Source organism: Peromyscus eremicus, chromosome 23, assembly GCF_949786415.1.
Source record: "Peromyscus eremicus chromosome 23, PerEre_H2_v1, whole genome shotgun sequence".
Taxonomy (NCBI): Eukaryota; Metazoa; Chordata; class Mammalia; order Rodentia; family Cricetidae; genus Peromyscus; species Peromyscus eremicus.
The window spans coordinates 21,120,832-21,144,038 of record NC_081438.1 but is presented as its reverse complement, the minus strand read 5'-3'; the positions used below and the strand labels follow the sequence as shown (position 1 = coordinate 21,144,038).

The following is a 23,207-nucleotide window of genomic DNA, read 5'->3' as shown; positions in this document are numbered from 1 at the left end:
CATTCAACCCAATTACTCTCGATTAAGTGATTCTGTGTTTCTGTTCATTATCAATTGATTGTAATTACTTATTATCAAGTAAACTCAATATGTTTATGATGATTTCATTAATCAGACAATACCCGCTACTCAAAGGTATGGTGGTTTGATTTAGGAGTCTGTATTTGGGCACCTTGAAATGCTATAAAATCAATACAAAGCAGATGTGTTTACTAAACATGGATATGTGTGGCTTGGACTGTGTATGTTAGGGAAAAAGAAAGCTTGAAAGATAAATGCTGTTCTCAGGACTCTGGTTTTGGGTGGGGATGTAGTTAATTCATTAGCGTGTTTGACTAGCATGTGTCAGGCCCTGGGTTCTATCCTCTGGACCATATAAACTCGGCATGGTGGTGTGTACCTGTAATCCCAGCACGGTGGAGGCAGGAGGGTCAGAAGTTCAAGATCATTCTAGGCTATAAAGCGAGTTAGAGGCCAGCCTGAGTGGAGGAAATTGGACTCTAGTCTTAGAGAGATGTTGAAGCACAGAACACTTTGAGTGAAATTCACATCTTATTCCACTAGGCACAGTTAACATGCTCATCAGATGTGTACACTCAGGAGCCCCAGGTACCTCTGGGACATTTGTCCTGAAAACTACTCTTTTTTTTTTTTTTTTTTTTGGAGACAGGGTTTCTCTGTGTAGTTTTGGTGCCTGTCCTGAATCTCGCTCTGTACACCAGGCTGGCCCCAAACTCACAGAGATCCTCCTGCCTCTGCCTCCCGAGTGCAGGGATTTAAGTTGTGCACCACCACCGCCTAACTCAGAAAACTACTCTTTAATGAGATGATTGATTTGGAAGACGACCGTGAAAGCACAGGGTATATGAGCCCATAACAAGCCCACCAAGGAAATAAGAATAACCCTGCTCACATTCCTCTAACAGATGTCATGTCCCATTGCACTGGCCAGAACTGGGGTGTGTGGCATGGTTATGAGAAAGATATGCTTACCTGGAACACCTGATACAATGCTCCCCAGTCTCCACTCAATAGCCTTGTGGCCTTAGACAAATCATCAGTTTCTTTAAAAGTCAGTCTTCTCATCTTTAAAATGGGAATGAAATGAGCCAGTGAGATGGCCCAGTGATTAACAGTGCTCACTGCTGACAGCCTGGGTTCAGTCCCCAAGACCCAGACGGTGGAAGGAGAGAAGTGACTTCTGCATGTCATTCTTGCACACACACATAACACATGACAAATACACACAGATGAATAAGTGCAATTTTTACATTTTAAAGATTTATTTTAATTGGTGTGTGTGTGTGTGTGTGTGTGTGTGTGTGTGTGTGTGTGTGTACAAGCACAGGGGCCATCTGAGGCCAGAGGTTTCAGATCCCCTAGAACTGGAGTTGGAGCACTTGAGAGTCTCAACATGGGTGCTGAGAACCAAAGCCAGATCCTCACGAGGAACAGTACATGTTCTTAACCACTGAGCCATCTTTTAAAACCTACACACACAAAACAAAAACCAAAAAAACAAACCATTTTTCATGGAAATAGAATGCTGTTTTCACAAGATTACTGCAGAACTAATCATATAGTTAGTTGCAAGAATGCAGTGTATGGGTGTAACAGGCCTTCCAATGTGGTGGGTCAAGAAATGGGGCAAAGGGAAGAATGTTGTCTATGGGGCATGGTATTAATTTGGATGAAGTAGCCAGAAGGTTTCAGAGAGCCAAGAGTTGACAGCAGGGAAGAACTAGGGTGACCAACCACTTCATTTTGCCTAGGACTTTCTAGGACAGAACAGGATGGATAGTGATGCTCAAGGTGGATGATAGTGATGCTCAGGATGGATAATGATGCTCAGGATGGATGACAGTGATACTCAGGATGGGTAGTGATGCTCGGGATGGATAATAGCGATGCTCACGTGAAAACAGTTCACACTACAGAAGAAGAGTATACAGGTGGAGGACAGTGGCATCAGATGGCGTGGGACTGTAGCATGGACCTCTGTCCTTGTCATGTGGGCAGGGTAGCTTCACTTTCCTCTGCAATCATACAATGATTGTGCTCATGAGAAGATATTGCTGCTTCTTAGAGAGTCTGGTTATTTCTCCACCTTGTCTCAGGTAGAGCCTTGCATTAACTGTATGGCTTCAGGAGACGTGTAATGGAAATACCGCAACAAAAGCGACTAAAGGGAGAAATGGTTTATTTGGCTCTAAGTTCCAGGTCACAGTCTATCACTCAGGGGAATATAGTGTGGGAGGAACTAGAAGCAGCCAGTCACATCCACAGTCAAGAGCAGAGAGAGAGAGAGAGAGAGAGAGAGAGAGAGAGAGAGAGAGAGAGAGAGAGAGAGAGAGAATGCATGCTTGACAATGCTTATCAGATCACTTTCTCCACACTTACTACAGTTCATAAGCTCCTGCTTAAGGAATGTTGCCACCCACAGTGGGTAGAGAGTCCCAATTCAATTAACATAATTGAGAAAATCTCCCAACAGATACACCTACAGGCCAACCTGACCTAGACAATCCTTCATTGAGATCTCCTTAGATGTGATACTTTGAGAAACATCCCTTATTGGCTCAAGTATTTGAACATTTAGTGCCGTTTGAGGAGGTTATAGAACCTTTAGCTTTGCTGGGGGAAATGCATGGGGGTGGGCTTTGAAGACGACCACCTTTGTCCCACTTCAGTTGATTCTCTCTCTCTCTGCTATGTATTTGTGGATAAAGCTGTGACCTCTCAGCTTCCTGCTCTGGCCACCCACTGCCACGCCTCCCCCGCTCCACCATTATGGACCCTCTGTCTGGAACAGCACACAAAAACAAACTCTTTATCCCGTCAGTAGCTTCGGTCACGGTTTTATTCCACAGTCACAGAAAAGCAACAGAAACACCAGGTCACTCTAGATGATGTCAAGCTGACAAAACTGACCATCACACCGGGGAAATCGAAACCAAAATGGAAAGAAAGTATGTCAAGAGGGATTCATTTGGGCCCCAGCATCCAGTTTTGTGTGATGTTGGCACTGCCCAAATCCAGGAATCAATAGATCCTTCTTTTGACTTGCACTTGGCAGAAGTGGGTTCTGGTCAGATACAAAGGAATACATTCTGATGAATAAGTCTCTCTTTCTCATTTGTTTTCCTACCCACACTGGGAATTTTTGGAGTACTCAGACACTCAATAAATAGTTGTGGGATAAATGAGTGCACGAATAAAATTGTGAACTACACGTAAGTTTGTCTTGGACCTGTGATTCTTGGTTGGACGAACTGGCCCTCCTGGGGAATGGTCAGACATATTGTATCTGTTCAATTCCTCTCTAGCTTATTCTGTGTTTTGCTTGTTGGTTTTTTTTGCTTTTGTTAAGTTTTTTTGTTTGTTTGGTTGTTTGAGAAGGGTCTCATGTAGCCAAGGCTGGCCTCAACCTCAATATGTCATCAAAGATGATCATCCTGCCTCTACCTCCTGAGCGCTAGGATTACCGGTATACAGTAACGTGCTGTGGTTACACAGTGCAGAGCTTCATGCACGCTAGGCAAGCAGTCTGCCTACTGAGCCACATCCCCAGCTCCAGCAGGGCCTTTGTAGCTGAGTGCGCTCACTTATGGAAACCGCAGACTATTTGATGGACAACACAAAGATCAAGACCATGATGGAAAAGGAGGAGGAGGAGGCTGCCCCCGAGACAGAAGAGGTTAGGAATGAGTGGATGTGTCATGGGTACATCCTTTAAGGTGAGCACCAGGCAGGGTTCTGCGGGGTTCCTGGGATCTTGACATCCAGCCCTCCCACAAGCCATATGTGTTATTTTTTTTTTTCTCAGTGACCCTGATATCTAACAAGTCCTGACAGGCTTTTTAATGGCAGCTCACGGGAATGAATTGGGTTACAAGAATTTGACATCAGGAAGATAGCCCTGCCGAAGACTTCAATTCTAGTGAAAGACTGGGAATCACTGCAGGGAACCTTTGGGATGAAAACAGAAATCAAGAGACCGTGTTTGGAAGATGGGCTAATCCGAGTCGCTGTGGGCCACCTCCTAAGAGTCTCTTCTATTCCTGTGAGTCCTGGCCACTCTTATCCTTCATGATTTTATCATCTTACTTCTTCTCTAGGCAAGTCTACCATCTAGAGAACTCTAAAAGAGATCTATCTCTACTAACGGCAGGTTCAGGGCCTTCCTGGATTACAGAGATCAGAGCTAGCCTGGGCAGTTCATAAATAAAGAGTAAAAAGAGGGCTGAAGATGTAGCTCAGTGGTAGAGCAACTGCCTAGAATCCCCCAGTGAGGGGCTGGGGGTGTGGCTCAGTGGTAGAGCACCTGCCTAGAATCCCCCAGTAAGGTGCTTTGGGTGTGGCTTAGTGGTACAGCACTTGCCTGGCATAGACAAAGCTCTAGATTCAACCTCCAGTACTGCAAAAAAGGGGCAGGGGGAAAAAATGGAAACTTACTTATACCGCAGAGTGCCCAGGATGCTTTCCCTAATAATGCCTAATCATACCTAATGATACCTATGCATGCCCCTGTTTCCCAGAGAAAACAGAGATACTAAATTTGTGTTCTCAGCCTTTCAATTTTCTTTAGTTTTATCTATTGTTAAACAACACATAGTTTAGTGCCCTCCTGGTGTGTGTGTGTGTGTGTGTGTGTGTGTGTGTGTGTGTGTGTGTGTGTTTAACAGAGTCTGATGTAGCCCAGGCTAGCCCTTAACTCTTCTTGTACCCAGGATGACCTTGATCTTCTGATCCTCTTGTCTCCGTCTGCAGTACTGAGATGACAGATGTACATCATTATGCCAGGCTCTTTGGGCATTTTTGAATGTGGCTTCTCTGATGCTTGTTTCTTTTACTTGATGTCGTATTTCTTGAGACTGGCTTATGTAGACCAGTGGGAAATGGGCATTTCTTTTTTATTTCATTGTAGAGTTTTGCAGTACCCACATATGGCCAGTTACTCCATCCAGCACCTGCTCTATCCATCCAGTGCTGACAGACATTTGGAGTGTGTCCAGCTGGGTTTTTATAAACAATGTTGCTAAGTGTTTTCAGGTTTACTTGCTGAGCCTGTGTGGTAAAGCCTCCCCTAAGCCGTATATAAGGGGTACTGCTTCTGGATTGCACATAGATGGCATACATTATAATAGTTTTTCAAAAATGACAAAACATTTAAAATGTATGTGTTTGAGTGTTCTGCCTGCATTTATGTCTGTATACTATGTGCATGCAGTGCCTTTGGAAGCTGGAGAAGGCATCAGACACCTGGAATAGAGTAACAACCAGCTGTGAGCCACCACATGGGGCTGGGAATTGAACCCAGGTCCTCTGGAAGAACAACCAGTGCTCTTAACCACTGAGCCACCTCTCTAGCTTCATGCTGTGATAGTTTTAACTGTCAATTTGATGCCACTTAGAATCACCTATAAAGAGAGTCTCAACGAGGGATATTTTAGATCAGGCTAGGCTGTGGGCATGTCTGAGAGACTGTCTTAATTGCCTTCATTGGGGTGGGATGACCCAGCCCACCATGGGTGGCACCTTTCTCTAGGCTGGCCATTAAACTGCGGACGAATGGACAAAGTGAGCTGAGCACTAATGAGCATGCACACATTCATTACTCACAGCTCTTACCTGGATGTGATGTGATTGGCTGCTTCAAGCTCCTGCCAGGATTTCCCAACCGTGATGGACTGTAACCCGGAGTTGGGAGCTGAATAAACCCTTTTTCTCCTAAGTTGCTTTTTGACAGGTGCTTTATCACAGCCACAGAAACAAACCTCGGGCATCTGTGCAGGGCTATAATTTGAAACTGACAAGTCCCCACGGGCTCTCGTTTTTGAATGCTTGGTCTTCAGCTGAGGTTCTGAAGGCTAGGGAACAGAAGTTGGCTCAGTCGGGGCAGGACTTGGAAGGTGAGACCCAGCTTGGCTTGCAGCCTGCTCCCTCAGCTTCCTTGGTAGCTCCATGCGGACAAGCTGCTGCCCCTTGCTCAACAACCAAAGATGGACTTGCTCCATTGTATCTTTCCTGACACAGGGGATGGAGACGTTCTCAAAACACAAGACAAAACGTCAACTTACTTCTTTCGGTTGTTTCTGTCACGCGGCTGGATGTAGGGACCAGACTTGCAGTCTCAGCACAAGTAGGCTGAGGCAGGGGGATTGCTTTGATGAGTTCAAGGATAGCCTGAGCTAAAGAGTATCTCTAAATATTGTCTTTGTCAGGTATTTCTGCCACAGAGACAAGAAAAATAAGAATTCATTTTTCTTTTCTTTGTCCTTCCCTCCCTCCCTCCCTCTCCCTCCCTCCCCCCTCCTTCTTTCCCCCTCTCTCTCCTTCTCTCTCTCTCTCCTCTCCCTCTCCCTCTCCCTCTCCCTCTCCTCATGGAATTAAGGACTGAACCTAAGGTTTCACACACACTAGGCAAGCACTCAACCACTAAGCCATGTCCCCTTTTCTTCCTCCTCCTTCCCCCTCCCCTTCCTCCTGCACCCCCTTTCTCCCCCTCCTCTTCCTCTGCCCCACTTCTGATAGGATATGTTGCTTAGGCTGACCTTGAACTTCTGGCTCCACTTTCCAAATGCTATTACATTGTTCACCACCACACCAGGTTTATGTGGTGCTGGGGAATCAAACCCACCACACTAGACAGACACCAACTGAACTGCATACCCAGCTCTCAGCTGTCGCCTCTCTGGATGCTCTTAGGAAAGGCCCTCAGCATCCCTGAATTGCTGAAATGCAAGCTTGGATCTTTGCCCCGAAGGCATGCAGAGACCCATGGGATACAGAGCGCTTGGCTGGCACTTGTAGAGAAGGGAGCTGCAGCCTTTCTTGCCTGAAAACTCCTAACAGTGGGGCTTGAAAAGCTATGCAGACCAGCCTGGCCACCTGACCCCACGGGATAGGTTCATTCTGCTGACCCGTAGTTGTGAGTCACGAGATGGCCAGGCTGGACTGTGCTCCTCTGCCCCTGTGGAGAGGTTGAGGGCCTGCGACAGCTGCTTGTCACTGTTACTTCTTCTAAAGGGCATGGGTTCCCCACATCCTCCCCCTGGTAGAGTTCAGCTGCCGTATGTCAGCAATGGCGAGGATATATGTAGGTCTCTCTTCTCTGAGACAACTTTCTATCTTAAATTTAAAATGAAGCTACCAGCGTAGGGCTGAGGGTCAGCCAAGAACAAATCTATTGCGTGGCCCCAATTTCCCATCTCCACCCTGCTGCAGACAGGCTGCTGATATCAGCCATCTTCCTGGAGCCAAAGACCATCTGGACTCTCCCCTTCCTGCCCCCGCAGCCTAGTGCCTGGTGCGCATGCTCAGGGCCAAAGCTGGCCCCGCTGAACTGTAGTGTCTGCACCATGTATTTCCCCTAAGAGTGGAAGAGAGGCGGGCAAACCGTAGCAGGCCCCAGGCAGGAAGTTTGATCGCATAAACCAGCTGAACATCTCGGCCTTAAACTCCTCTTTCCTTTTTCAGTTACAAATAATGCAAGCAAACTGTGAAGCTAAGGGCATGGGAAGATTGCTTGCGACCCATGGATTCCGGTGTGAGGCTCTTTGACCAGTAGTCCTGGGAGGGGTGATTCCCAACCTGCCGAGATGCTGGGGAGACGGGGAGGGGTCAGCATGAGGAGCAAGCTGAAGGGTTCATCCTCCAGAAGGGGTTCACACAGGGGTGTCTGCGGAGGATTACGGGGTGTGAAATCAGAGCAGAATTTGAGTCATTGAAGGTTGGTTCGCCTGGCTCCTAGCCCCGCCTCCTGCCTCATAGCCCCGCCCGCTTTTGACTCCTCCACTTCCTCCTCTGAGGCCGAGGCTTCCTCCAGCTGAGGCTTTACCTTGTGCCAGAGAGACTCCAAAAGTTGGTGCCTCAGTGCTCAGATGGGGAGGATTTCTCACACTTCATTCTCTGTGGATGATGATAATCTTGCTGGAGGCCGTTCACCATCAGTACACTGATGCCCTCCAAATATGGATTCTAGGATGCACCTTGGGATATGGGCTTCCTTTCTTTGTCGTGTGTGTGTGTGTGTGTGTGTGTGTGTGTGTGTGTGTGTGTGTGTACAGTGCATATGCATGTGTGTGGAGGGTTAGTGGTACGCGCATACAAGGAGGCCAGATGATGTCAAGTGTCCTGCTCCATCATTCTCAGCCTCGAGACAGTCTGTCAATGGACAGGGAGCTAGGCTGGCAGCCAGCAAGCCACTGTGAGCCTCACGTCTTTGTCCTTACCCCAAAGTTCTCTCCTCTCCTCCTTTCCTCTCCTCTCCCCTCCTTCCCTCTCCCCTCTCTTCTCCTCCTTCTCTCCTACTCATCCTCTTCCTCTTTTATTTTTACGAGATCTGTGACTCAAGCTTACCTTGAACTCCTCCTGATCCTCCTGCCTCAGCCTTCCAAATGCTTGGATTACAGTGGTGTATCCACAGGCCTGGGGTATGCAGTGTTGGAGAGCAAATCCGGGGCTCTGTGTGTTGGAGGCTAGCTGAGCTCCATCCCCAGCCTGAAAGCAGTATTCTAGGAGCTTTTTGTTTTTCTCTTTGACAAAGAAGCAAAATCTTCCCCAGATCCTGTCTGGCTCATTGGCTAAAAAAAGCACGTAAACACGGCCAGCTTTGGCTCCCACAGAGCCCCACATGAGTATCTGACATGAAGACACCATAGGCTCCATCCTTAGGTGGTTGGCTGAGCAATCATGGTCGGCAAAGCGAGCTTGGACTGGCTTCACCGTGCCTACCACAGTGGGCAGAGGAGATTGATTACCAACTGCTGAAGAGTTCGTGGGTAACTGTCTTCCAATTGAAAGTGAGTAACTTGGGGTCCTTCCAAAGATACCTGGCTAAATGAGCCACTGAGCGTTTCTAAGGCAGAGAGACACTTCTGTTTACATCTTTCCCACAACTGTCTCAGCATGGGATGACCTTTCACCAGTGCCTTGGCTTCAATATTGACAGAGTGGAGGACAGAAGCCCAGCTGGGCCAGGCCATGGTTTCAGTTTATGCCACCATGTTGGGTAAGAATTTTGAACAGAGAAATAAAACTCTGGGCGTTGCTCATCTAGTGTGCTTACCTAGAATCCCCCAGTGAGGGGCTGAGGGCATGGCTCAGTGTAGAGCTTCTGCCCAGGATCTCTTGGTAAGGGGCTGGGGTGTGGCTCAGTGGTAGAGCACCTGCCTAGAGTCCCCCAGTGAGGGGTTGAGGTGTGGTTTAGTGGTAGAGCACCTGCCTAGAATCCCCCAGTGAGGGGCTGGGTGTGGCTCAGTGGTAGAGCACCTGCCTAGAGTCCCCCAGTGAGGGGTTGAGGTGTGGTTTAGTGGTAGAGCACCTGCCTAGAGTCCCCCAGTGAGGGGCTGGTGTGGCTCAGTGGTAGAGCACCTGCCTAGAATCCCCCAGTGAGGGGCTGGTGTGGCTCAGTGGTAGAGCACCTGCCTAGAATCCCCCAGAGAGGGGCTGATGTGGCTCAGTGGTAGAGTACCTGCCTAGAATCCCCCAGTGAGGGGCTGGAGTGTGGCTCAGTGGTAGAGCACCTGCCTAGAATCCCCCAGTGAGGGGGTGGGGTGTGGCTTAGTGGTAGAGCACCTGCCTAGAATCCCCCCAGTGAGGGGCTGGGGTGTGGCTCAGTGGTAGAGCATCTGCCTAGAATCCCCCAGTGAGGGGTTGGGGTGTGGCTCAGTGGTAGAGCACCTGCCTAGAATCCCCCAGTGAGGGAGCTGGGGTTATTGCTTAGCAAGAATGTCTGTCTAACATACATTAGACCTTGGATTTGATCTCCAGCACCAGAACAAACAAAAGAATAAAACCCAAGTATAAAATGAAACTTGTACTGACTAGTGAAAGCCCTGAGGACCTGATTGGATCAAATATAAAATTGTTCTTTAGAGACTTTCCCATAGTCCAATTGTCCTAGAAACACATATAGAAGGTATGTGCCTTTGCCAGAGGAATGGAGATAATAACGGGAAGTAAGAGGAATGAATTATAAGTCACGTGAGAGAGAGCAAGTTGAAGCTGAATTGCACTGGCTTGCCAGGAGCTGGAAATGGAAGAACATTCTGGAAAGTATTATCTAATAAACACATTTTGTTCTTAAAATTTTGTGTGTATGCCCCAGTCTACTGTGGTGGTCAGGAAACAGCTTGTGGTAGTCAGTTCTCTCCTCTTGCTGGCCCACGGGTACGTTCACAATTGTGAAAATGGGTAATGAGGGGCTGGAGAGATGACTCCATGGCTAGGATTGCACACTGGTTTCACAGAGGACCTGAGTTCAGTGTCAGTGTCAGTGCCTGGCATCTTAAAGCTGCCTTTAACTCTAACTCCAGGGGCTCCAACTCCTCTGGGCCCCTCAGGCAACTGCACTCATGTGCACAGACCCTCCACAGACCCCCAACACATAGACCCCCACAGAACCACATATACACATAATTAAACCCCCCACAACCCCACATAGTTAAACATTTAAAATAAATTGGTCATGAAGGCAAGAATTAAAAATTTAACAATACTTTATAGACATATGTATACACACACGTACACACACACACACACACACACACACACACACACACACTGAATACACACAGTATCTTTATTAGGGACTCTATTGCTGTGATAAAACACCATGGCCGAAGGCAGCTTGGGGAGGAAAGGGTTTATTTCGGCTTACAGTTCCACATCACAGTCCATCACTAAGTGGTCAGGGCAGGAACTCAAGAAGGGCAGGAACTCAAGTAGGGCAGGAACTTGGAGGCAGGCACTGAGGTGGAATCCCTGGAGTACTGTTTCCTTGCTTTTAATGATGGACTCCATAGCCTTTTTGAGAGCGCCACCTATTGGGGAACCAGAGTCAATTCATGCTCATGGCGGGAGGCGGGGCGCAAAATGCTAATAATGGCTAACAAGGAATAGGTGGGGTTGTGTCGGTGAGTAGCACTGAGCAGTGCTTTGAATGAGACATGTCCTGCACAGGCTCACGTATTTGAATGCTTGGTTCCAGCTGATGGTGCCCTCTGGGAATGTTAGGGACCCTTTATCCTTAAAGGGTCCTACTTCCTGTTCTCTCTGTGTGCTTCCTGTGTATGGATACAACACCGCGATCCAGCTTCCGCCTCCTGCCACCACGCCTTCCAGCCTGTTACTGTGTCTTCCCTGCAATGATAGATTCTAACCCTCTTTAGCTGGAAACCAAAATAAACCCCCTTTCCCTGAGTGGTGTGTGGTCATAATATTTTATCACACCACGGAACGGTAGCTCAAAGACACACCCCACACCTCATCAGGAAAGCATTGTGTTCTGTGATCTGGAAGAAGCCATGGATTTCTGGGGCATCCCTAGCAGAACACAAATGCCTAGAGGAACCTTCGTCTCTCTCATTTCTCCCGACCCCAAACTGTTTAGCTATTTTTTTTTTCCCAGCAAAGGTCCAAGTCAGCAGACTTGAAAATGACCCTCTCACCCACCTTCCTCTGCCTCCTCGGTGTATATGTCCATCAATATTTCAGTCCTACCGTGCTGTTCAGTTATTGATAGAGTGAAATGAAAGAGAATTCCTTAGCCTCTCCCTTTCTCTGTGGCTTGAAAATAATCACAGCTGCGACTTGAGAGGCTTGTGTGGTGATTTAGAATGCCAAGAAGGAGCTAAGGATGGGTTTGCTCTGCCCTGTCCTTTATTGTGAGAAAGAAGACATTGGCCCCTAACGTTAAGAACCTCTAAGATGCCGGAGAGACGGCTCATCGGGTAAAGTGCCTAGTGAACAAACACGAGGACCCATGTTCAGTCCCCAGAGCCCATGCTGAAACAACAAACAAAGATCTAAGTATGATGTATATGTTTGTCACACCTGCACTGGGGAGGCAGAGGCAGGAGGATGCCTGGGACAGCTGGGCCAATCAGGGAGAGACACTGTCTCAGAAACAAGGTGGATGTAACTGAGGAGGATACCCCAGATTGATATCTGGAAAACACACACACACACACACACACACACACACAGTTAGAAAGTTTCTTTTTTTCACCAGTCCCAGAGAGTGAGGTTTGAATGATGTCCTCAAACATCTGTCCCCACTCACTGCATGGGGCAGACATGGGACACACATGTATGGAATGACCACCTCCTTTGAAGCAATCTTAAGAACCTTTCTCTGAGTCCCTCTTTTGGAGTGACCACCAGTAACCTGTCTATCCACTGCTCTGACTATGTCACCTGGTTCTCAGGGAGCTGGTTGTCATGTGGTTGTCTTATTTCTTCCCTCTTGTCCCCACGTCCTTTCTCGGCACCCTGGAAACAGACTTCAGTTGGTCCTCCGTCATTAACCCTTCCCCCACCCCCCAATTCCAGACTCCAAGCGGCCAGGAGGAACCTGATTTTTCCAGGAGAAGGAAGCAGGGGCAATGGTTTCTCTCACGGTTCCTTTCCATTTGGAACGTAACACACCTCAGAAAGCTCAAGACTCACCCTGAAGAAAGCAATTACTCTGCTCAGCATTTTTAGTGCTCTGAGTCCCAGAGTGAAGGAAATAGGTGAGACTTTGTCATTACGGTAGCTATAGTTGCAAATGGTCGCTTAAAATAGTACCTGTGCTCTGTAAGAAGTGGCTTGAGCTTGAAGACGGCCAGCAAAGGTGAACCTTCTCTAGGCTGGTGCTCAGCTTCCCAGGGGACTGCTGCCTGACTTGGCTCTGGGAAAGAGCTCATTTCTAATCTGAAGGGACAGATGCCAGCTCCAGGCCATGGCTCCAGGGACTTTTAATCACAGATACCTGCTCCCATCTCTTCAATTCACTAGTAGAGGCTTGCTGAACTGTGGCACACTCACACTCACACATGTGTGTATAACACAATGCAATAAATAGATTAAATGTGATATATATATATATATATATATATATATATATATATATATATATATTTATATTTAAATGGTGAGACCAAGTCTGGTATTTATCATCTTAGCACTTAGGTAGCTGAAGCGGGGGCATCATGAGTTTGAAGTCAGTGTGGGCTACAGTAGTAAGACTGTTACGCTTTCATTACGCTTTCTGTTGCTGTGATAAAATACCCTGACAAGAAGCAATGTATGGGGGGAAAAGGCTTATTTTAGCCCCTAATTCCAGGTTATCATTCATCATAGCAAGGAAGTCAGGGCAGCTTGGTTTGAAACAGCTAGTCACTTCACCCCCACTGTCAAGAGCAGAAAGAAATGCATGCATGCTTATTGCTCATCATATGCTCTACATCCCCACAGTCCATGACCATCTGCCTAGGGAATGGTGCCACCCACAGTGGACTGGGTCTTCCCTGCATAAATTAATGTAATCATTACACATCTCCATAGGCCATTGGGACTTTCTTCCCAGGTGATTCTAGGTTGTGTCACAATGCCAAAACAATCACAGAGAAGATCCTATCTCAAAAAGAAAACAACAAATGCACCAAGTCCTAGCTTCTTGCAATAACTCAGATGAGAGATGATGATAGCTTGGTTAGAGTAATGGCAGAGAAGCAAGAGGAGAATGCATGATCTGGGAAACATTTAGACAAAGGTCTAACATTTTGGGCGGAGATTGACTTCCAGGCTTCTGACCTGTGTCACAGTGTGGAGCCTGGTGTCATTTTCTGAAAGGGGGTTGTGATGATGTCACACTTCCTTGTTAACTTGACTAGGTTTGGAATCACCTAGGAGACACACCTCTGGGCATATCTGTGAGGGAATGTCTAGATTGAGTTAATTGAGTAGAGAAGTCCCACCCTGAAGGCAGCTGGTACCTCCCCCACGAGCTGGGGTCCTGAACTAAATAAAAAAGACGAAAGTGAGTTGAGCACTAGATTTATCAGCCTCTGCTTCCTGACTATGGATACAGTGTAGCTATCTGCACCATGATGGACTGTAGACTTTGAGTCAGAATAAATCTTCCCTCCCTTAAGTGGCTTTCATGGTGAAAAGTAAAAGAAAGGGACCCCAGGGTGAAGGAGTGGGACCTAGTGTTGCCCAAGATGGGGAGACAGCAAGACAGGGTTTGCATATTTGAGTTTGAAGTCTGTGGGTGCATACAGCAGAGGTAACAACTGTGGGTGTACATTTAGGCACTGGGTGTGTATTAGGCACTGTGGGGGGGGAAGATGCAAGGGATTCTGGGGGAAAGCTGGCTTCCATGTGGTGTCAGAGGACAGCCTTTGAGGAGCAAAGGAGCCCAAGATGAGAAAGAAAATGCTGGGGAAAAAAAATCCATCAAAGAGGTACTGCACCCTCGAGCAAGTTCTGCACAGATTCGGGCGAGGTTGTTTATGAATCTTGAATTGGTGAGGTTCTGTCGCTGAGATTGAAGCCCCTTTGCAGCATCAAGTTCAGACCCTGGCAACAGGTGCCTGGGTCAGAAGCCTCAGACCACGGCACCCTACCCAGGTCTCGGCTTGGGGCCTGAGACTCAGGCAGTCCTGTGTAGCCTCCAGCTCTGTCCATTCCCGCTTCCTCTGGCACTGCAGTTCCTTCTCAGGACCAGAGCTGATGACATTTTGACAAATGACATGGCCCTGTGAAGAAAATCATTATTCCAATCTGACAGCCGCAGGCTTCCCCAGGGCTGAACACATTTCCACAAGTTTGCCCATGAGCGGGTAGGAAACCAGTTACAGATTCCTACCAGGAGAAATGGTATTTTATTTTCTTATAATGGAATTTAAATTTTCCTTCCTTCCTTCCTCTCCCTCCTTCCCTCTCTCTCTCTCTCACCCGCTCCGTCCCTCCTTTCCTCGATAAGATCTCTCTAGGTAGCCCAGATTGACTTTGAACTACGCATCATATTGCCTCAGCCTCCCCAGTGCTGGGAGGACAGGCATGCGCCCCCATGCCTGGCTCAGTGTTTAATCCCTCTCCGAAGCATGCATTTCACAAAGTGGCAGACAACTTCATTTATGTCTAGCTGAAGTCTCTCGTTTCCTTGGGCTTACATCCAAGATCCAGAGCTATACAGGTGGGAGGTAGCAGGTGGCTGGACATTTTGGACCCCACCTCATCTGTGTCTTTCAAATCTGTAGACCTCAGTCTGTATAGGTGGTCTTGCATTCTGCTCTGGCTACAAGGCTTCCCATGGTATCTGGGCCTCCACTTCTGAGCTATCCTTGAACATGTGGGAGACCTGCTGTACCCCACCTTCTGGGCCCTGGAACCTCTACTCACCTCTCTTAGTTCATGTATTCAGTTGTGGACAGGGGCTTTTCAAAGAGGCCATGGTTGATTTGGAAGCTTCCAGGGCTGGGGAGATGATTTCAGCCTGTGAAGTGATTGTTATATAAGCATAAATACCTGAGTGCATCCTCTGAACCCACTGTCAAAAAAGCTGATATACATATTACATATGTAATAACAATTAATGAGGGGGTCATGAATTTGAAAATGAGCAAGGAGTAGTATATGGGGGTTTGGGTGGGATGAAAGGGAAGGGAGAAATAATGTAATTATATTATAATCTCAAAAAATAAACAAAAAAAGGGTGGTGGTTTGTGCATATAATCCTAGCTCTGGGGAGGTAGAGACAGGAGGAGCCCTGGGGCTCACTGCCTAAGTAGTCTAAACTACTCAGGGAGCTCCGGTCAATGAGAGACCTATGCTGGCTAGTTCTACATCAACTTGACATAAGCTGGAGTGATCAGAGAGGAAGGAGCATCATTTCAGAAAATATCTCCATAAGATTGGGCTATAGGCAAGCCTGTAGGGCATTTTTTTAAGTAGTGACTGATGGGGAGGACCAGCCCATTGTGGGTGGGGCCACCTCTGTGCTGGTGGTCCTGGGTTCTATAAGAAAGCAGCCTGAGCAAGCCACGGGAAGCAAGCCAGTAAGCAGCACCCCTCCATGGCCTCTGCCTCAGCTCCTGCCTCCAGGTTCCTGCACTGTTTGAGTTCCTGTCCTGACTTCCTTCAGTGGTGGACAGTGATGTGTAAGCCAAATAAAGCCTTTCCTCCCCAAATTGCTTTGGTTATGGTGTTTTACCACAGCAATAGTAATCCTAATTGAGACATATCTGTCTCAAAAAGCAAAGAGGGTGACTCCTGAAAAACAATACCCAGACGTTGTCCTCTGGCCTCTGCATGTGCACACATATACACATACATGTGTACATGTGCATGTGCGTACATATATGCACGCACGCACATGCGCACGCACCCCCCCCCACACACACACACACATGCACACTCACAGAGGCTTCCAGACTGCTTGTCTTACTACTGTGACGAAGAACCTGAATAAAACAACCAAGGAAGTTGAGGGTACATGTTGGCTTATACCTTAGGAAGGATGGCAGGAGCATGGCCCAGCTGGCCATAGTGTCTGCAGTCAGGAAGTAGAGAGAGGACAGGAAGTGGGGTGGGGCCATAAAACCTCAAGGGCCACCCTCAGTAACCCACTTCCTCCAGTGAGGCTCCCACCTCCTAAAGATTCTACCGCCTTTAAAAACAGTGCCACCTGCTGGGGGCCAAGTGCTAAAACACTTAACATTCAAAGTATACTACCTGTTAGGTCCCAAACTCCAAAAGGCAGAGAAGGATTGATGGCAGCATTCCTCAGACACATATGGAACAGGATTCTGCTTGCCAGAAAGGGCCATTTCTCTTGGAATATACCTGTGGTTACATATCAAAGCCCATGCTAACCTCCAGGTTCCTCCAGTCGCTATTAACATGCACCTGTTATGAATATCAAAGCCCCCATGTTAGCCCTTGTGGCCCTTCTTACCCCACTCGACCATTATAGGTTCCACGCTGTTCCAGATTCCATCCCCCGACCTGCAGCTACCTGGTTTTCTCTATAGTGGCAAGCCCCACTCTTCTCTCTGCTTCCTTAGAGAGCCCTGGCTATGGCCAGCCCATCTCCCCTCTCTGCCTTCCTGAGAGGGAGCCGTGGCTGCTTTAGACTCCCCCAGATGTCTCTGGCTGTTATCTCTCATATTTACAATAAACCGTTTCTTTCAAATGCACCCGTGGAGCGGTTAGTTTGGCAGTTTCATGGTGCCCTCGCTTACAATACCACGCTTCACTTTGAAGTTGGCTTGGGATGATACATGTGTGTCCACAGGCTGGGTCTAATGATGCCTCTCTAGCCACTTTCTAGTTGAAAATGAGCCTAACAAGAGAATTTGTTTTTTTCTCTTCACACAACTTTCTTTTTTATGTTGACTGTATTTTATACTCACAAAAACACCAGAATGGTGACAACATTATTCCGACACAATAATTCATTGTTGTACAGGCTTATAAGCCGTATTGTGCTTTACTACCTACATCCCCATTTGGGAGTCATAAACACCCCGAGAGCCAGGCAGGATACGTATTAGTTATCCCTGTGAACTGGAACTCTTGTCTCCAGTTCAGCAGACATTCAGTTTCTTGGTATTTGAGTTCCATGAATAATTCTTTTCTAGTTTTGCAGTATGTGGTCTTCTGGGAATAGCCAGCTGGATTCGCTCTGGAGAGCTGGGAAAATGAATGCTATCCCTCATGTCCTGCAGTTCCAGAGCAAATCCTTCTTGAACATTCCTTGCCCAGGTCAGGGAGATGAGAAAGGTATTACAGCACCCAAAATGATGGTCAATGTCACCATGTGTCAGAGTCAGCAAGGAGCTTCTAAAGAATGGTGTGTGTCCATGTCCCAACACAGAATTCCTTCTGATTGTTTGATTTTTAATTAATTGGTTTTCATTTATTATTGTTACTGTCATCATTATTATTACTGTTACTATTATTGTGTGTGTGTGTGTGTGTGTGTATACACATGCATATGTGCCTGTGGGTCAGATGACAGATCAGAGGACAGCTTTCAAGCGTAGGTCCTGTCTTGGGATTTCTGTTGCTGTGAAGAGACACCATGATGACCACAGCCACTCAGAAAGAGGAAAACATTTAATTGGGTCTTGCTTACAGTTTCAGAGGTTTAGTCCATTATCATCATGGTGGGACATGGTGACATGTGGGCAGACATGGTGCTGGAGAAGGAGCTGAGAGTTCTACAACCTGATCCAAAGGCAACAGGAAGTGAACTGAACTAGGCATAGCTTGAGCATAGGAGACCTCAAAGCCCACCTCCAGTGACACACTTCTTCCAACAAGGTCACACCTACTTCACCAAGGCCACACCTCCTAATAGTGCCACTCCCTATGAGCTTATGGGAGCCAATGACATTCAAACCACCACAGGTCCTTTCCTTTCTCTCTTGTTTCTGTGTTCTCAAGGCTAGCTGGCCAATGAGCTTCAGGTTGATTCTATTGTCTCCACCCTCTAGAAATGTTGGGACTATAATGCATGGCACCTCATTCAGCTCTCTAATATGTGTTTCAAGGACCCAACCCTGGTCATCAGGCTTGTGTGGCAAGCATCTTTACCTGAACCATCTCCTTGGCCCTGTTGATGTTATTTTTAACCTCTGCAGGTGATGTGTGTGTGTGTGTGTGTGTGTGTGTGTGTGTGTGTGTGTGTGATGATATCTTGGCTACCAGCTTGATGGGATATGGAATCAACTAAGAGAAGCACCTCTTGGAGAGTCTGATGGCATTTCCAGGAAGGATGAACTGAGGTAAGAAAACCTTAACAGTAGAACATCTGCCTAGAATCCTCCTGTGAGGGGCTGGGGTGTGGCTCAGTGGTAGAGCCCCTGCCTAGAATCCCCCAGTGAGGGGCTGGGGTATAGTTTAACAGCAGAGCACCTGCTGTGGAAACCTCTAGTGAGAGTCTGGGGCATGACTCAGAAGTAGAGCTTGCACCTAATAAAGTACAACCCTTTTCCATCTCTAGTACTATAAAATAAGTCTATTTCTATATTGAAGGAAAAAAACCCTTGAATTAACAACTTTTTTAGTATTTGTGAATGAAATCTATTAAAACTCCTCCCATGAATTATTCATGCAGTTTTCCATATATAGGGAGAATGATAATCCTCTATTATTTCCCCCCTTAGAATCCTAGGTAGATTTTGTTTTTGGTCCAGTGTGAAGTAGATATTAATGATCTTTTAGAGAGGATTAATAATTAAATAGGGTGCCTCATGGACACGCCCACACAAATGCATCATTGTCAATATTTTATAAGGTTTAGAGATGGAAATGGACACACGGTGTCAATTTTTGCTGTCATATCTTCCAGTTAAAGCAAAGGCTCCTCAGCCAATCAAGAAAACCACTGGAGCTCTTTGTAAACTATACTGAAGCATGACTACTCAACAGAGACAGCCTCGTGTTTTTTTCTCCACTGGGCTCCTCATCTTCAATGGGCTTGTAGACATATTTGCATTTCACTGGATGTGTAAAAATTATGCCGATGTTGCTGTTACAGTCAAACCTAAAATGTCATCTATTTTAAATCTTTGATGTTTTTAAAAATGAAATTCATCAGAAAATGGTTGATTTAAACAGGACTGAGAACTTAATGACTAAATTTAGATTTTTCTGTTCACCAAGGAAAGCAGTAAGAAAAAAAAAATGACTCTGGTGTCCCTGCCTTGGGACACTCAGTGGACGAGAGGGAAGACAATGAGTTTGGTCAGGGAGTCTGGAGTTTCTGGTATTTGCAAGTGTTTTCAGGGAGAATTTGAAGCTAAGAGTGGTGAGGATATAACTTGACATGGTGGTTCACACCTGTAACCCTAGTGCTTCAGAGGTGAAGTAGGAGGAGGATCAGGAGTTCAAGGCCATCCTACATAGCCAGTTCCACAAGACCAGCCTGGGCTACGTGAGGCCCTGTCTCACAGAAAAGAATGAGATGGATATATTATATTGCTATACTCTCTGAATTGAAACATGACTTCCTGAGGCCTGGAGGGAGACTCACATGACTAAAGAAATTTACAAAGCTCAGGAAACTCAAGAAACTTACAAGATTCACAAGGTCCCCTCTCCAAGGTTATATAAGCAGTAAACCATTGTTAGGGAGGAAAAATCCTTTGTAAAGCTGCCTGCAAATTATGCAGGAATCTTCAGGGATGCAGATTTTGTGAGTTGTCACCCATTCTGGGGTGGGTCTTTTGGTGACACCACTGCCTTTAACTCACTCATGCTCCTGTAAGACCCCTCAACACACTCATTGGCTTGTGAAGCTGGCCTTGTGTGAGATCCATTCATTGGTCTGTCGGTGCCTTATTTTGGATGTTTCTTCATGTCTTCAGGGGAAGTCACATGCAGGAGACATGGATTTGGGCATCACCAACAAACAAGAAATTGTCAAAGCCAAAGCAATCGGGAAGTGGATAAGGAATCATTAAGGGAGAATCAGAGAAACATGTAGACAGAGAAGAGAAGGGCGGCCACAGTGTGGAGCCCCACAGAGTCTTGGGTAAATAGAGATGGTACAACAGGAAGAGAAGACTTGGAAGATCATGGCCAAAGAGGTAGGAGGGAAAACCAGGGAGGACATTGAGCCACCAGGATGATCAGTGCTGTTAAAGGCTTCATAGTGATGGAGGTAGGAGGCACGTAGACCCTGGGATAAGACAGGTAGGGATGAGGGGCCCTTGGTTAGGAATGGAAACTTGGGCTGTCTGTGACATATGCCAAGACTAAGAACATTGTTTTTCCTAAGAACCTCCTCCTCCTCCTCTTCCTCCTCCCTTCATTGTCATCATCTTCATTGTCATTGTCTTCTTTTAATTTAAACTGCATTTATTTATTTGTTTATTGATGCACATACCCACCTAGTATGTCCCAGTCAGGGCCAGAAAGCACGGTTCACTGGTAGAGCCCCTGCCTAGAATCCCCCAGTGAGGGGCTGAGGTGTGGCTCAGTGGTAGAGCCCCTGCCTAGAATCCCCCAGTGAGGGGCTGGGGGTGTGGCTCAGTGGTGGATCTCCTTCTACTCTGTAGTTTCTGGGGACTGAACTCACAATGACCAGTAATAACCTACATTCGGGAACTCTATGTGGAAAACTTCAGCTTGCAAGTTCATGTTTAAAAACTAAGGGATATACAACTATCTTAGGGCCCTCTTGGCTCTGAGACAAACAGCTTATACCTCATTTCCCAGGCCACACATCTACTGTAGCATCAGAGCGATGGAGGTGGGAGCCACAGGCCTAAATGAAAATCCTTCCTGGTTTGGCAGGTTCCCTCCTGATTGGTTCTTACTCTTTCATCTAATTAACACAGACACGAAGCAATCAAAAACCTACCTCCTCATTTGAAGCACACAAAACACCGTCTCTTTGTTGGCAACCCACGTTCAGGTCTCCTCTCCATCGCCATGAGCTTTCTTTTCTGCTCAATAAAATCCCTCTTGGGGCTGGAGAGCTGGCTCAGCAGCTAAGAGCACTGACTGTTCTTCCAGAGGACTCGGGTTCAATTCCCAGCTCCTAAGCCAGACAGCTCACCACCACCCGTGACTCCAACTCCAGCAGATCCCACTCCCACTTGTGGGCTCTGTGGACACCTGCACTCATATGCCCAAGCCCATCCTCGAACACACATAATTAAAACATAAAACTATAATTAAAAATACAAACCTCTTTCCTTGGCTCACTTTGGGTTGTTGCTTACAGACTTTATTCTTCTTGGTTGTGAGACAAGAATCGAAGGGAAAGAAAATCTGTTAGAATAAATTGCAGGGGGCCAGAGGTTGGGAAGGGGCCATTGACTCAGACTGTCCTGTTTCAACCAAGTGTTAGAGTTGAGGAAACAAAGGAGTAACTGTGCCGTGGGGAGACCTGGTTGTCCGTTGAGATGGGAGGGTGGAGATGGAACCGTGCCGAGGAAGCTAAAACAGAGATAGATTAGCAAGTGGATGGAAGTGAGGAGTGGGGTAGAACGTTGCTGATACCCCGTCTCCCATTCCCAGATCGTGTGTGTATGTGGGGGGCCGTGTAAAGAAGCCAGGGCATGGATCTTCCTGTTTTAAAAAACTGAAGCATGGTCCTGGAGACAGAGCTTAGTTGGTAAAGTGCTTGCTTCGCAAGCAGAAGGATCAGAGCCAGATCCTGAAACTCAGGTAAAGAAGCAGGGTAGGTGGGGCTGGAGAGATGGCTCAGCAGCTAATAGCATGTTATGATTTGTCAGGGTACTGGGCTCAGTTCTTAGCACTGAGTCTGGGGGCTCACTATAGCCAATAACTCTAGTTTTGGGAGACCTGACACCCTCTTCTGGCCTCCAGTGCACCTGTACATATATGTGCACACACAAGTAATATATGTGTGTGTGTGTGTGTGTGTGTGTGTGTGTGTGTGTGTGTGTGTGTATATATTTATGTTAATATATATATATATTTACAGGCTATGGTGGAGTGTGTTTGTAATACCAGTGTTGGGGAGACAGAGCCAGGCAGATCTCTGGGCATCACTGACCAGCCCACTTAACCTAGTTGGCAAGTTCCAGGTCAACAACAAAACAAACAAGGTGAATGGTGCCTGAGGAACACCTGAGGTTGTCCTCCGGCCTCCACACCCACGTACGTACTGGACGGAGCCACACACCCACCCACGAACACACCCACCGACATGCAAGTTGAATTGTGGCAAGACATTTCCATGGACATGGAGTTGGTGTTCCATCCCATTGAGGTCATTGCCATGGAAATCAAAGATGATTTACTGGCTATAAAACCAGGCCATAAGCCTGACCCCCCACCCCCACCCCAACCCCCGCCACTTAGAATCCGATTGTGATGCTCAGAGCCGTGTGCCTTGGCTGTCTTCAGTCTTGAGAGGGAGGATGCTTCCACGCCAGCATTACTCAGGATGCTGAAGGCGCCTCACCTCATCCAGCTGTGGCATTGATCGTTGCTCTCAGCCTCACACCTGCCAATAGCCCGAGTCGGGCTCAGCAGGCTGCTAATGTCTGCCGTGCTTGGTGTAGGGTTCCCGAAGCATCTTGAACAGCTTCCCAGCAGTCCCAGGGCTGAATCAATGAGGACCCCCTCCCCCCCCCCCCCCCGGAATACTGAGTGTGCCGGAAAACAGACAGTCAAGGGGAGGGGAGGGAGCGCTTGTGGGTAGGCAAGGTCCCTGGCTGGGACACTGGGGGACTGTTTTGTTTGTCCTGAGAAGATGCTATGAGAGGTCCAGCTTTATGTTTACTTTTTCTTCTCATTTTCCTGTGTATGTGTATGCATGTATGTGTATGCATGTACGTGTGTGTGTGTGTGTGTGTGTGGAGGGTGGAGGTTGATATTAGGTTGATCGATCTCTTTTCCACCTTGTTTGTTGAGACACGGGCTCTCAATCAAACTCATGCGTGTAACTA

General features: G+C 47.2%; 1 long non-coding RNA gene across 1 annotated transcript; it reads right to left on the bottom strand.

Moving 5' to 3' along the window:
* Positions 1 to 14,012: 14,012 nt before the first annotated feature.
* Positions 14,013 to 22,492, bottom strand: LOC131898458 (uncharacterized). Its single transcript, XR_009375932.1, has 5 exons — positions 22,323 to 22,492; positions 21,476 to 21,726; positions 16,507 to 16,680; positions 15,175 to 15,268; positions 14,013 to 14,528 (listed from the first exon to the last, which is right to left on the bottom strand). It is a non-coding gene; the product is annotated as an uncharacterized LOC131898458 (long non-coding RNA).
* Positions 22,493 to 23,207: the final 715 nt, after the last annotated feature.